The 16140-nt window shown below is 44.4% G+C and overlaps 1 protein-coding gene across 1 annotated transcript in view; it reads left to right on the top strand.

Moving 5' to 3' along the window:
* The window catches only part of BORCS5 (BLOC-1 related complex subunit 5), a 98513-nt gene that overhangs the window by 66503 nt on the left and 15870 nt on the right, over positions 1–16140 (top strand). The gene's annotated exons all lie outside the window — the stretch shown is intronic.

Raw genomic sequence — 16140 nt, forward strand, 5'->3', positions numbered from 1 at the left:
AGGTATAAGTAAATACGTTTTCCAAAGTTTTCAATCAAGAAGGGATTTCTGTTCTGTTACCTTGAAGTAATGTCATAAAAAGAAAAGGTCAGGAGCTGTATCGTGGAGAAACCACTTATGTGAATGGCACTGCCTGGAGTTTAACAAAATAGTCCTGATCATTGACTCTGGAAGAGAAGGTAGACATGAGGAAATACACAAGGAAAGGGTGGAGAATCACTGCAATTAATGATCAGTTTGTAATCTCAAGGATGTAGTATGTCTATAACTAAGTAGTCACTAGTTATACTGATAGATTTAAATTTGTCAACACCTCCAATATTTTACTACTTACCTTTCATAAAATGTTGTATGCATGTATGCTTCTCTCATGGACTCAATACTTTTATATGGAAAAACTATTAAATATGACCTTTTCTTTTGGTTGGCATCTCTGTGGCCTTTCAGATACTGTATTTATTTTACTACGTTATGATCTGAAGAGCTGAAGTCCCAAACATGACTATGCATTGGATTATATGAATTATTATTATTGGATTTTGTTTCTTGGAATACTGAATTCTCCTCTCCCCCAGTAGGTCTAGGACATGGTCTGCGAATCATTATTTTAATAAACTTACCAAATGATACTAATGCCATTCTCCGTTACCTGGGATTTGGGAACCACTGGTCTAGAGCATTGTTTTCCAAAATAAGTTCCATAAAACTAGTTCCATGTAAAGAAGGTCAGACTTTCTGCATATTTCATAACCACCCTTGGAAAGTCACAATGCATGTTATCTTATTTAAAAGTTCTTAGGAATCTTACAGTAAAGAAAATCAACACTTTTCAAACTTATTTGATTTCGGAACCCTTATCTTAGGTAACATCTATTAACATCTTGTAGAAATAGTGTTTTTTAGAGCATCCTTTGGGAAAATGCTTTTGTGGATGTAAGACCTTATCATTTTTGACTGTGCTAGAAATTAATTATGATATTAACTTTCATAAGATTTTAGAATAAATCAGCTTTTTAATGCTTCCTGTCTTCTTTTTGGAAGGTCCTCTACTCCATTCCTGTCATTTCATAGTTAGGAAAGTGTGGTGCAGAAAGATTAAGTGACTAATTCATTGCCAAGGAGCTGGGGTAAAGTATTTCGTAGCTGATAGTACCAGACAGAGCTCATTATACCACATTTTCAGGACTCCAGAGCAGTGTTTTTTGGCCCTGAATGAGTGTTAGAATCACCTGGGAATTCTTTCCTCCAATATATATGACGGAAAATTTTACACACACACTGAAGTAGACAGATACCCTTCCTGTCCGCATTGCCCAGCTACTACAGATATCAGCTTGTGAAGACTCCTGTTTCATCCACACCCCGACTCCCTCCCTGCCATCTTCCTAACTGGTTTGTGTTGCAGGAAATCTCAGGCGGATCATTTCATTCATGAGTATTTAAGTATGCATCTTTAAAAATAAAGGACTCCTTTAAAAACCTTTTTAATTTGAATTCCTTTTAGACTTAGAGAAAAGTCACAAACATAATTCAGAGAGTTCCTGTATGCTTCTCACACAGCTTCCTCTAAAGTGAGCATCTTACAAAACCTTCGCCCAAAGACAAAACCAGGAAATTAACATTGGTGCAATACCATTAACTAAACAGAGACCTTATTTGAATTTCACCAGTTTTTCCACTAACGAAAGACTCCTTCTCAAAAACACAGCCAGAGTGCCCTTATCGTACCTAAAAGATTACCTTAATTCATTCAGTATAGCTGAGATGCTTTGAAGAAAATACTGATGTGTAGATCTCACTCCATAGCAATTAAATGGAAATCTTGGAAGGCTGGCTTGGTGGGAAGGAAGCTGGGCATTGACTGGTGTTCATGAACGTGCTCTAGATCAGGGGTCCCCGACCCCCGGGCCCCTGTTGGGAATGGGGCCTCACAGCAGGAGATGAGCGGCAGGAAAGCGAGCGAAGCTTCCTCTGCCAACTCCGCATCGCTCCCCATCGCTCGCATTACGGCCTGAAACATAACCACGCCACCACGAGCACATGGAAAAATTGTCTTCCACGAAACCGGTCCCTGGTGCCAAAAAGGTTGGGGACCACTGCTCTCGAGGATTCTCACGTGTGACCAGGGTTGAGCACCAGTGCTGTGGAGCATTCATTGAAAACAAAATGGTGGTTGTTTTTTTTTTTGCGGTACGCGGGCCTGTCACCGCTGTGGCCTCTCCCGCTGCGGAGCACAGGCTCCGGACGCGCAGGCTCAGCGGCCATGGCTCACGGGCCCAGCCACTCCGCGGCACGTGGGATCTTCCCGGACAGGGTCACGAACCTGTGTCCCCTGCATCGGAAGGCAGACTCTCAACCATTGCGCCACCAGGGAAGCCCTGAAAACAAAATTTTAAACTGAGTTTAAAATTCTGCTTGAGGAAGCTTGGGATTCACTTTGAGCCATCAGTAGTGACCCAGGATTGTTACCAAACAGAGAACAGCACTCCTGGTAATGAGCAGTACCTTGGTAGTTCTCTTAGGGCCGAGGAGGTGAACACTGCTTTAGATTCTTCACTGAAGACCTGTCTTCTCTGTTGGTGCAAACTCCTGAAACATACACAGCCATGTGCGCTCAACTTCAAACCTAAGGGTTGAAATTAGTCACTTCCAAGTGAATAAAGCAGAGGATGTAGTTTTGATCAAACACCAACTCTCTGATATTATTCCAGATGTTTCCTGGAAGTTGAGTTGCAAGTGTGAGGAAGTAACATAATGCTATATGTGTTGAAAAGTCAGGGAACTTAATAACCGTGGAGAATGTGTGTTAGTGGAAGTAGAACCCGGGTCAAACAGAGGCCCAGAAAGCTTCAGCACTTGCGATCACTTACATTTGGATCAAAGGGAAACGTGGCCGTTAACAGTTTCTGATTCGGAGAGAAGAAAATCAGGGAGTTAGCTGAGCTTTCCTATTGCTAAATTTGGATGATGCTTTTGAATAAAAAGTTGATGCTTTACAAATTTCTGTGTAAGAGAGGCGTGGAAGCTAGGGGTGGTCTTCCTTCACACCAGAGTCTTGTACACGGACCACGAGTTTCCTCAGTGGCTTCAGGGTGACCCTCAGCCAACCAGCCAGCATGGCTGAGCAGCTACTGGTGACCAACTTAGTGTGAGGTCCTTTAAGGGTTACAGAGAAACGTGACTGGTCCCTGCTCGCTGAGAGCTTAGTCTGGGCGAGGGCATGAAGGTCCACAGAACAGTAAGGTGAAGGATACAGTGCCATCAGTGGAGAGTGCTCAGTTGTGGTTTGCAGCTGAAGTCCCAGGAGAGTTAAAGATCGGGATATCCTGGGATACAGCGGGTGAGGCTGAAGCCACGTCGTAAAGGACAACCGGGATTTGGAAAACGAATGGCGAGAAAGCGGAGCGCGCTGCTGGCTGCAGGAACAGCTGGGAGTCTCGGAAGAAAATTAAGTTCGGGGCTTCCGGGGACAGTGGAGAAGCTAAGTTTGTTCCAAGAAATTTCTCCATTAAGAGCCACAGATGTCGGAGCTGGAAGGACCTCAGAGACCTTCTGGTCCAGGACCCTCATGACACACAGATGCAGAAATCGAAGCCTGTTAGAGAAAGTAAGCAATTAATCCGTGGTCACAGAGGAAGATAGAGGCTGAAACTATAGAATTAAAAGTGGATGAAGGACTTCCCTGGTGGCGCAGTGGTTGAGAGTCCGCCTGCGGATGCGGGGACACGGGTTCGTGCCCCGGTCCGGGAAAATCCCACATGCCGCGGAGCGGCTGGGCCCGTGAGCCATGGCCGCTGAGCCTGCGCGTCCGGAGCCTGTGCTCCACAATGGGAGAGGCCACAACAGTGAGAGGCCCGCGTACCGCAAAAACAAAACAAAACAAAAAAAAGTGGATGAAGATTGGGACTTCCCTGGTGGCACAGTGGTTAAGAATCCGCCTGCCAGTGCAGGGGACACGGGTTTGGGCCCTGGTCCAGGAAGATCCCACATGCCGTGGAGCAACTAAGCCTGTGTGCCACAACTACTGAGCCTGTGCTCTAGAGCCCATGAGCCACAACTACTGAGCCTGTGAGCCACAACTACTGAAGTCCATGTGCCAAGAGCCTGTGCTCCACAACAGGAGAAGCCACCGCAATGAGAAGCCTGCTCAGTGCAACGAAGAGTAGCTCCTACTCTCTGCACCTAGAGAAAGCCTGCGTACAGCAACAAAGACCCAAGGCAGCCAAAAATAAAAATTATTAATTAATTATTTTTTAAGTGGATGAAGATCAAAGGAGGTTTAGGGTGTTTTTTGCAGGTGGTATATTTGAATGTGCTTCCGGGTTGAGGGGAAGAGATGGAAGAGAAGAGATGGAGGGTGAAGGATAGAAAGGGGATTCTGAGAGTGAGGTCTCTGAGGCAGCAGGAGAGGGGGGACTTAGAGCCCTGAGGGCATTTGTTTTGAGAGAACAGGGAAGCCCTAGGCAGGTTTTTAAGAGGATGCCTGCCACAGACCAGTCACGGCTAGGAGCCTGTGTATTCTCTCTGAAGGAGAGGGGAGGTCGTTTGTTGAGAGTGACTGTCGGGTAGTAGTACAGTTGTGAGTACCAGAGCCACTGAAGGCTCAGCTGAGGTGGGAGAACTTGGACCTTGATTTTGTGGGCACTTCTGCATAGTGGTTCTGAGTATGAACGCCAGAGCCTCACTGCCTGAGTTCAAAGCCTGGCACTGCCTCTAGCTGTGTGACCTTGAGCAAGTTACTTGATTCTTCTAAGCTTCGGTTTCCTCTTCCGTTACATGGGGATAAGAATACTAGTCTACTGCAGAAAGGTTCTCGTGAGGGTTAAATGAGTTACTCTATGTAAAGTATGGGACCATGTCTGCCATGTAGTAAACACTATGGTGTTAGCGCTCGTTATTGTTTTAAATAAAAATGATGACTAATAGAAAAAAATAACAACAACAAAAAAATAATGACTGATAGGGAAAAGCCTAACCTTATTGCTGTGAACTGGCCTGTGTGAAGTTTCTTGATACCAGTAGCAGCCTAAATATTGGCTCATTTTAAGCTCTACTCTCAACAGCCTGAGTATCACGAGGAGCTACAGGGAGGCAAGACCCATCATTTACAGCCCAGGTTGCAAGCCCCGCGTGATTTCTTTCATGCCACAGATACGTGCTTTCTGGCATTTTTGTAGTTAATTTAACTGTGTATTCTGCTACATGAAGAGCAAAGTGGTGGCTGGGGACCGTGGATGGTGAGAAACGGGAAACTGGACGGCAGCACGTGGTGAGTCCTCGGCTTCTGGGCTGCGGATGCCTTGCCTCTTATCGTTCCTGTGATTTCTGTGATATCGCGTCATTTCCAGTTAAGGATTCAAGTTGGCAGGCAGACACTTTCAGTTTTAGGTCACATCTGCCATTGAAATCCGGGTTACTGAAAGGTAAAGGAGAAGAGAACGTGCATCTTTCAATTGTGCGGGCTTTTCACCAGCGCGGGGGCAGGAGGCAGGTGGCAAACACACAGCCCGAGGAAGACATCGTTGATGCGTCTGGACTGGCTCTGGTGGCTGACCTGGGTCTTGTTTCATCCTTACTCTGGTTGCTATCAATGGGTAAATATAGTCATGGTTTAGACTACCTTCCTAACTAAGATGAAGCCGTGAGGTTAATTTTATTACAGTTGCCATGTGCTTGCTTAAAGGCCTTGAGACTAAATTCATGAGTGATTCTGGTAGCCTCTGTGTGTTTCGTTGTTAGGTGTGCTGATAGCATGCTGTCGTAGCATTAACCAATGTGAAACCTTGAATTGGAGGTTCAGATGGACACATAAGAGTTGCAGTCCTTAGGAAGCCACGTGATTTCCTGGGATTATAAAGACACCCTCAAGTTTCTCTAATTCAGCCCTTTCATGGCACAAATGAAGAAAACAAGGGTTCCTGAGTTTATTTGGAGTTTGTCCAAGGTTTTTCTCCTAGTTAATGACTAAGATGATAGAAGACGAATCTTCCTGATTGCTGTCCTGTTATCTACTCTACCATACTACTTATGTTCTACTTTTGTGGAATCTTAGCGTTGCGTTTTTCTTCCTTTTTCATGCGTTAGGCTCTCAACTAGTGTTGGAAGGAGTGAGCTACCGTTCATGGGCCTGCACACAGAGCTGGGCAGGGATTTCTTTCAGTGGACAAAACTGTAATGTTTAAGACCCAGCTGGAGCCATTTTCCAAGTATTTGACCTGACTTCCTGTACCGTGTTTCCTCCCATGGGGCTGGGGGAGAGGCTGACCAAGGTTAAATGAGTTTCTCACAGTTTGCACAGAGAGTCAGTGTTTGAACTGACGTTAGCATTCACTCTGAGCCCCTTCAGTGAAAAGCCAGGTTCGTGAGCCGTTGGCCAGGTGAGGCTGTTACCCCGCCTGCCACCTTGAACCGAATCTCCTTTAAATGACAATGTTGTTAGACTCCTGTTGCTGCTTTTAAACATACCCTGGCATTGGTCACTGCTTGCTTGACTTCACATTGTAAAACGGGTTGGGAGTGTTTAAAACTACAAAGTTTGAACAAGAACATTGAGCTGTTGGACTTCTTTTTGCCGAGATACTGAGGGCAAGGCGTTTCAGGAACATTCGGGGTTTCCTTTCTACCTTACAAATTACTCTGGTGTGAATTTCAAGTTGAGCCCTTAGAACACAGAGTTGTCCCCCCTTCTTGTCCTTTGGGCAGCCTTTCTTTTTGGTAAGAAGTACAGCTGGTCCCTTGAGTGGCAGGAACTCCAGATGGGGGATTGGACTCAATTCTAGTTCGTCTGGCTGTAAGGTATGCTATGCTGTACAGCGCTTCCTCGGGCCTGGGCCCACACTTGCACCAGCGCTGTCCTGCCACAAGGCAGAAATCCTGGAGGAGGGCCCAGTCGAGTTTATTACTTGCCTGTTGGAAATGTAGGCTTGTATTTTTTGGCGAGGCATAAGCAAAACCCAATTATTCGACTGCCCTGAGATTTACCTCCATTCACGTTCTGGATACGGACATGAAACGTGTGAACAGCAGCCCCATTTCCCACCTGCCCTAGACATGCCCCTGGACAGCTGGCTCTGCCAGCTTTCCCAGTACTGGCTGCGTGTGCCAGGTACTTGAGCCCCTGTCCCACTCCCTCCCCCGGCTCTTTTCCAGCCTGCGAGGGTAGGCCATGTTAGAGGCCCCTTCAGCTGAACTGCAATCTGTAAGCCAGCAGGTGAGCAGTATTAAGGGCACATGGTTATAGAACTGGAAGTAGGGCCGGGAAAAGAGATTCCCTATCCTGTGTCTCTTTCAGTGAAGAAAAACAAGGCATTTTAGCACATTTGAATGTTGCTGTAATGCTTAGAACAATGCCTGGCACATAGTAGACATGTAATAAATGCTTGCTAAATGAACAACTTAATATATTCTTCAGTTCTGTCAATATCTTTGTCATGGTGACTGATAAGCTTTCTCATTCTATTAGAGAAAGTATAGGTTATGAGAGTTTTATTAGGTACGAGTAGGCTAGACTGCAGCTATAAATAGACTCAAAACTGTGTAATAGCTCAAATGCAAGCAAAGTTCATTTCTTGCTCATGTTCAGGGTGGATGTTTCTGGTTAGCGGGTGATTCCTCCATTGAGTTCAGGGATTCAAGGCTTCTCCCATTTTGTGGCTCTGTCATATCCAGAGACCACATTGCTGATAGCATCCAGTTGGCAGAAGGGGAAAGAGAATGGGGTAGCATAGATGGGAGGTTCTTCGGGACCAAACCTATAAATGTCACACATCACTTAGGCTAGAACTCAGTCACATGGCCACAGCTAACTCCAGAGGAGGCTGGGAAATGTAGTCTGTATGTGTGCCCAGGGTTGTACTAAATTTTGAGCTACATTTTGAACATCTGTGTCATCTGTGAACTTATGTTTCTAAAATGCATCTTTAGGTCAACTTTGAGATTCACAAGGGTTGGTGCAAGGTCCCAAGGTCCCATGGTAGATTTCGCTTGATTTAGGTCCTGCTGTCAGTAAAAACCAAGTGATATTAAGCAAACACTTAAGCCATTAACACTAAGTGAAAAAGCTAGTACACAACATTATATAGTTAACATGATTTCAAATATGTTAAATATCTTTTTAAAAAGATTAGAAGGAAATATGACAATTAGCTGTGGTTGCCCTTGAGTGATGCGATGACCGGTGGTATTTGTTTTTAGACTAGTTCGTTCTGCTTTCCTGTATTTTACAAACCTCTGTCTTGGACATGCATTTTTTTCCAGCTTGGAATAATTCTGTTCTCTTTTTCTCACAATATATGAGCCTTATTAGGGTTCTGTCTCCTTGGCTGCAGCTTTTTGACTCACTGAGATAAGAATATGCCTTTCAGAACATGTGCCTCTACATGTCCACTTCATTTATGAATTCATTCAGCTCTGGGCCAGGCTCTGCTCTAGGTGCTAAGGATATATCACTGAACAAAACAGACAGAATCCCTTCCTCATAGGCCTTACATTCCACTGGGGAAATAGATAATAAACAAGTACAGAGCAAGCCAGGAGACTCTTCCTCAAAACTCTGTCTATACCTAAAATTTATCAAAAATCTTTTGACGAATGACAATCATAGCACCCGAGATTCTATCCATTATTAACAGTCTGTTCCTTGTCACACTTATCTGGATGTTCTGAACTAGAGGCTCATTTGCTCTCTCTGTTGTTACTTGGGAGGACACTTACAGAGCCACCATATTCCTTTTAAAAACATCTCTCATTCTTTCAGGTCTCAAGGATTCCCAAAGGATTTCTCTAGGAAGTGTCCTTAGAGCTTGAGGCAACAGTTAACTTTTTTCCACCCATGTTGACAGACCGTACTTTGGTATCGTGAGATTTTATTTTATTTATTTATTTTAAAAAATATTTATTTATTTATTTAGGCTGCACTGGGTCTTAGTTTTGGCATGCGGGATCTTCGTTGAGGCATGAGGGATCTTTAGTTGTGGCATGCGGACCTCTTAGTTGCGGCATGCAGACTTCTTAGTTGTGGCATGCAGACTCTTAGTTGCAGCATGCATGTAGGATCTAGTTCCCCAACCAGCTATCAAACCCGGGCCCTCTGCACTGGGAGCACGGAGTCTTACCCACTGGACCACCAGGGAAGTCCTGGTATCGTGAGATTTTAGATGCCGTCCTGGCCTCACTCCTCAGGGCTCGTTCTGCACATGAGTAGAGAGCATGTCGTTTGTCTAAGGTCATGTGAAACAATTACTAGAGCTGCTCTTGCAGAAAGTCAAGGCGGTAGCCAACCTGCAGCCCAGAGCAAATGGGACAGTGAAGGTGTGAGTCCTCTGCAGGACTCTGAGGGGCTGTGTAATAAAGGGTTCTTTTAGGGGGTAGAAGTCCTTTCTTTCAAATGCAGCAAGACCAACAATGGAGTGATTGCAAGATGTTATTGTAGAAGCATGAGCATTCGTGGCACAATGACAATATAGTTTAGAAGTGATTTCTTCCTGCATTCTAGCGCACCTCAGCCATTTTCTTTTTATTAAAGTATAGTTGATTTACAATGTTTTGTTAGTTTTAGGAGTACAGCAGAGTGATTCAGGTATACACACACACACACACTTTTTCAGATTCTTTTCCCTTATAGGTTATTGCAAAATATTCAGTATAGTTCCCTGTGCTATACAGTAGGTCCTTGTTGGTTATCTATTTTATATGTAGTAACGTGTGTATGTTAATTGCAAACTCCTAATTTATCCCTCCCCCCTTTCCTGTTTGGTAACCATAAGTTTGTTTTCTGTGTCTGTGAGTCTGTTTCTGATTTGTAAGTCAGTTCATTTGTATCATTTTTTTAGATTCCACATATAAGTGATAGCACATGATATTTGTCTTTCTCTGTCTGACTTACTTCACTTAGTATGATAATCTCCAGGTCCATTCATGTTGCTGCAGACGGCTTTATTTCACTCTCTTCTATCAGCCATTTTCTCTTTCACCCTTGCTGATACCAAGACTCTGTCAGCACGTACCTGCCTTGTCATCTTGTAATCGTCATAGTTGTGTTCCGCAGAATCCACCCACTTTAGGCGTCTCTCGGGTCCCCACTCCCGTCCCACGCCCCCCGTGTGCTCCCTCCTGCTGGACTCTGCCCACCCTCCATCTCCGCCTGGTGCAACTCTGTTCCCATCTGGGTATGCCAACAGCCTGTCCAAATGCACTCCTGCTCTCACCTGGTCAGAGGGGTCTCCTGCCTCATTCCTCTCCTCGTGCCCAGGACGTGTTCGCCGGGTAAATCTGGGTGGGGAAGTGGAGTTGTCACTTCAGCTGTCTGCACGGGTTAGTGACGCAGGCCTCAGGACTCTAAGCCAGGTGCACACATGTCAGGAGAGGCCACCCAGCACAGTGTTGAAGAGCATGGCCTCTGGCGTACCCTGAGATCTACCAGATGATTATGTTAGTCTTATCTCCGTCATCAGCGTCATTGTCGTCTCTTCCTGGGTATCTCTGGTTCTTTCCTCAGGCATAGGGTACAGGATTCTAGCTGTAAAATACCTACCTCCACACCACCTCCGAAGTCTGTTCTCTACTCTGAGTCAAAAAAGGGGTTATATTCATGGATAGTTTGGGTGCGTAAAGGAGGGAATTATAGGATGCCTCATTGACCCAGTTTTACATTGTTTAGTAGTCACTTTAGCTCAGGTTTTAAAATCTTGAATGTGTGGCTTAGGTCATACAGACTTACATTTATTTCCCTTTAATCCTGGACATTGGGAAGGGGAATCCAGGTTACTGATGGGGCTCCCAGATTTTATTCACATCCACCCACTCCGTCTGTTACCATGGTTCCTGCCGCTTCTCTCCTAATGTAGAAGTAAGAGTGGTAACAGTAAGACTGCTGTCGTTTTTCTACATGTTTGCTATGTGCCAGGTCTAGAATAGGCATTTCATATACATTATCATCTACTTCTGACAGTTACAGAAACCAAGGTTCAGAGACCTGAAAGGAAAACCATTTAAGGTCACATGGTTATTAAATGGTAGAGCCTGAGACTCAAATCCAGATCTGAAACCCACATGTAAGACTCCAGAGCCCATGCTTTTTCTACTGTTCTTTTTCCTTTACTTCTTTATCCAAAGGCTTTTTACTTCCCAGCTCCTCTCCTTGTTTGTACCTAATGTCCTCTTTCCCTACCACCATATTCCTTTACAGTATTCCCTCCGTGGTTTCACAGCATACTTTTATATTTCAAATGCAGTCCTTAATGGGAAGCAGCCACACTTAAGGAAATAACCCTGATCACCCCACATTTACATCTTGAAGATGCCAACTCTGCCTCTTTGAGGCTAACTTTCCCACACTCCCAGTCGGTCACTTTTTCGAGAAAGGGATTCTTACCAATATCTCGGAGGACCATGGTAGCAGTGAAGGTGGACAGAGGGACACCATCAGGGAAGCCAGACAGTGGTCTCGTGCTGCCCCCTGCCACTCAGGAGGCCTGCAGAGAGGGGGCTTTGAGAGAGAAAGCAGAACAGGGACTTCTCAGGGAAGCAGATCTTTTAGGGTGTCTGTGGCCCCTGAACTAGTATCAATATCTTTCGTGGAGTGCAGTGGAAGTCTCCCGGGGAGGGAGGAGTGGCATCTCTGCCCTTGAGTTTTGATTTTTACCCTGATCTTTCTCTCCTCTTGTTTTACTGCCTCTCAGTGTCACTCTAGCCCTTTTCCAGGGGGAGGGGGGAGGGGCGGGGTGTGTGTGTGATCTGCCTGACTTTTATGTTTTGAGCTTTGGGACCCGCTTAAAGGTTTTGAGATTTCTTTCCTCCCTTCCTGCCTGGGCATAATGCCTCCGAGGGTAAGAAGGCACATGGGGAAGTTGGACAAGTCATAAAATAATTATTGGGGCACAGTGATGCAATTCAAACTCCTGAGATCCCAGTACCTCTTCATTCTCTTGAAGGCCCAAATAGAAGGTGTTCCTTTACTGAGACATTTCGATACATTGTTTGAACAAAGGAAACAGGGTCACTGCAAAATGTCCATTATGTGGTAATCAATGCCATTCAGTCTGTGGTGTAATTAATGAAAACACTGGCGACAGTCTGCCCATTGTCTGTCCCTTGCGCAACAGGAAATGGCAGACTAATAAGGAGCTGGAGAAGGCTTACGTAATTCCAGAAGGACACAGAAACTGTGCACAATTGTGACTGACATCCTTCTAACTGCAGGTCTAGGCCCACCTGAGAGGTTCCTATTCCCGATGGACATGGGGACATTTGATTTGACCCTGTCATTTGATTTCTTTTAAATTTTTATTATTTTTTTTAAAATTTATTTTTAATTTTATGTATGTTTTGGCTGCATTGGGTCTTTGTTGCTGCGCATGGGCTTTCTCTAGTTGCAGCAAACTGGGGCTGCTCTTCATTGCAGTGCGCAGGCTTCTCTTGTTGCGGAGCACAGGCTCTAGGCGCGCGGGCTTCAGTAGATCTGGCTCACGGGCTCTAGAGCACGGGCTCTAGAGCACAGGCTCAGTAGTTGTGGCGCACAGGCTTAGTTGCCCCATGGCATGTGGGATCTTCCCGGACCAGGGATAGAACCCATGTCCCCTGCATTGGCAGGCAGATTCTTAACCACTGTGCCACCAGGGAAGTCCCTGTCATTTGATTTTGACATCAGTTCACAATAGATTTTTGTGTTCCTTATGGCCAGAAATGGTGTCTTGAGAAACTTTGTTTTATTCATTTATGTCTTTTTTTATTGAAGTTTAGTTGGTTTACAGTGTTGTGTTAATTTCTGCTGTACAACAAAATGATTCATATATATACATTTATATATATATATATATATTTTGGCTGCATTGGGTCTTCATTGCTGTCCGTGGGCTTTCTCTAGTGTGGTGAGCAGGGGCTCCTCTTCGTTGCGGTGCATGGGCTTCTCTTTGTTGCGGAGCACGGACTCTAGGCGCACAGGCTTCAGTAGTTGTGGCATGTGGGCTCAGTAGTTGTGGCTCATGGCTGTAGAGCGCAGGCTCAGTAGTTGCGGCACACAGGCTTAGTTGCTCTGTGGCATGTGGGATCTTCCCCAACCAGGGCTTGAACCCGTGTCCCTGCCTTGGCAGGTGGATTCTTAACCACTGTGCCACTAGGGAAGTCCCTACATTCTTTTTCACATTCTTTTCCATTATGGTTTATCACAGGATATTGAATATAGTTCCCTGTGCTGTACAGTAGGACCTTGTTGTTTATCCATTCTCTGTATACTAGTTCGCATCTGCTAACACCGGACTCCCAATCCATCCCTCCCCCGCCCCTTTGGCAACGGAAGTCTGTTCTCTATGTCTGCAAGTCTGGGGAAATTTTGTTTTAGATCACAGTTGTGACACACAGTTAGAACTCATTTGACGAGGTAGAGCTAGCTATGGAAAAGCTGGCAGTCGTGTTGTGTGGTGGCCCTTCAATCAGCAGATCTGGAGTCCAGCTCTGGCTCTGGCAGTACTTGCTGTGTGGACTGACCCGCTCTGAGGTGGCCTCCCTCTGTAAAGTGAGGGGGGTGGGATTGAATGATCTCTAAGGACCCCTGCAGTGCTAAAATTCCATGTTCTGAGCCCCCTCTGTGAAGTCAAGGATTGTGAAATGCTTATACAAGTGAAAAATCAGAGTACAAAGTGTACAAACAGACTTTGCCAGTGAAAATGTCATTCAAGTTTATCTGCTAACAAGTAGTTTATTCCCTTTGGTTTCCTCTTAGATTTTGTTTTGTGAATGTTCATATTATGTCTGGAAACTTGTTCTTTTTGTTATTAAAAAAAGAAATGGTGGTTAAATTAGAAACAAAAGTGTTCTTTCATTCTACTGGAAAACTGTAAAACTTGCCATTTACATTCATCTGTCAAGAATTTCAAAAGGGTCCTGAACACATTGCCCAACATGGTGTATATTTAATTGAAATGAATTGATATTTGAGTTAATGAGCTCTGTAGAAAAGATAGGCGAAGGTTAGGCTAAAAAGCATGGGTTTGAATTCTGGCTTCACTGCTAGTACGAGCTGTGTTACCCTGGACACATTTTTATGATCTCTGACTCCCTGATTCTGCAGCTCTAGTAGGAGAAGGGAATTTTCCCTGTAGGCCTATTGCGAGGAATAAAGATAATGTATGTGTAGTACCTAGTACAATGCCTGACATTTAATTGATACTCAGTGAATAGTAGTTGGAACTGTTATACATTATTTTATTACATTAATTAAAATATCTAGGGAATTACTAAGTATTATATACTTTGTTCCGCCTTCCTGGTCATCCTAGTATGATATACAAAAATTGCTAAAAGAAACAGTCCCACTAGTATGGATTTCAGGTTTTGTTTTTGGTAGACCGTGTAGACTGAGGTTTGCCAGAGAGGGATTTCTCTTCTTGTCTGACTTACAGATCAAGGGTGTGGTATGAGAATAAATGGCAAGCGTTTACTCTTATAAGCTGTCATTGTAAACCGTTGCCTTCAGAAACACAGTCACTTCAAAATGTCCAGTATGTGGTAATTGGTGTCATTTAGCCTGTGGCATAATTTTTGAAAACGTCTGCCCATTGTTTGTCCATTGTGCAAGAGAGAGGCACCCGGGAGAAGGTTCCCACAGAGAGCTCCTAATCCTCTGCGGGGATGGTCATCTGGAGGAAAGTCAGAAAGCCAGAAAACACAGATTTTCCTTGCGGCATGCGGGCTCTAGTTCCCTGACCAGGGATCGAACCCAGGCCGTCTGCATTGGGAACGTGGAGTCCCACCCACTGGACCACCAGGGAAGTCTCTGCTTACAAGTTTTTGGGTGAACATGTTTCAGTTCTCTTGAGTATATATCTAAGAGTGAGATTGCTGGGTCATATGGTAACTCTGTGTTTAATTTTTGGCAAAACTAAACTGTTTTCCCAAGTGCTGCTCCATTTATGTTCCCAGTAGCAGTGCACGAGGCTTCCATTTTCTCCACATCTTCAGCAACACTTGTTATTGCCTGGCTTTTTATTTCAGCCATACTAGTGAGCGTAAAGTAGTAGCTCTTGGTGGTTTAGGTTTTCATTTTCCTAATGACTAAAGGTGTTGAATCCCCTTTCATGTGTCCAGTGGCCATTTTTACATCTTCTTTGGAGAATTTCAAGCTCTATTTGCAACACCAGATTTTGCCCTTGGGACAGTACTAATTTATAGAGTACTAACTGCTAACTGCTCTCTAATCAGGAGAATTGGTAGTTCTGAGATTCAGAAGACATGAAAGAGTGAAGCTCTTTATAAAACATTGAAGCAGTTTCTTTTGAATGTGATCATGTAATTGGAGAATTTCTTAGCTTTATTTCAGTTCTATGAAAAACAAATCTCCAAACGTATTTGGCCATTCGGTGGAATTTTTTATAATCACATAACATTACATTTTTATACCTCTGATCTGTTTTTAGATCACTCTTATATATATCATCTCATTTGTAATCTTTATAACATTACTGTAAAATTGGATGGATGGACAGATGGACGGGTATTATTATTCCCATTTTTAAAAAGTAGAAGCTCAGACTCAGTTTGTGATGTGTCCAAGGTCACATAACTAGTAGGATTGAAATTCAAGCCTTCTGACTTCTATCTTTTTATGTTAGTGAATTATTAGCCATGTCAAGGATGGGGGGGTGAGCCTACATTGCTAAAAATCAGTGATATACCCATCTCCAAAAAGACATTAGAGGCATGGCCACGTCCCCACAGATGGTTATTGACCTGAAAATTCATTTTTGGGATAGCTGTAAAACAGAGTGAATTCTCAATTTTCCATGTAGCCCCTCTGGCTAGAAAAAAATTACACTAAAAGCAGAATTGTGCCTCACTGTGTGTTCATTACATGTGGGGGCACAGAAGGATATCCATCGGAAGTACAAAGCTGGGGCTGGGTTTGGAGGGTTTGTTTTTGGTTTTGTTTTTGTTTTGGCTGCCTTGGGTCTTCGTTGCTGCGTTTGATCTTTCTCTAGTTGTGGCGAGCGGGGGCTACTCTTTGTTGCGATGCGCGGGCTTCTCCTTTTGGTGGCTTCTCTTGTTGCGGAGCATGGGCTCTAGACACACAGGCTTCAGTACTAGTGGCTCACGGGCTCTAGAGCGCAGGCTCAGTAGTTGTGGCGCGTGGGCTTAGTTGCTCCTCAG

This window comes from Leucopleurus acutus (genome assembly GCF_964270905.1).
Source record: "Leucopleurus acutus genome assembly, chromosome: 11".
NCBI classification, from domain to species: Eukaryota; Metazoa; Chordata; class Mammalia; order Artiodactyla; family Delphinidae; genus Leucopleurus; species Leucopleurus acutus.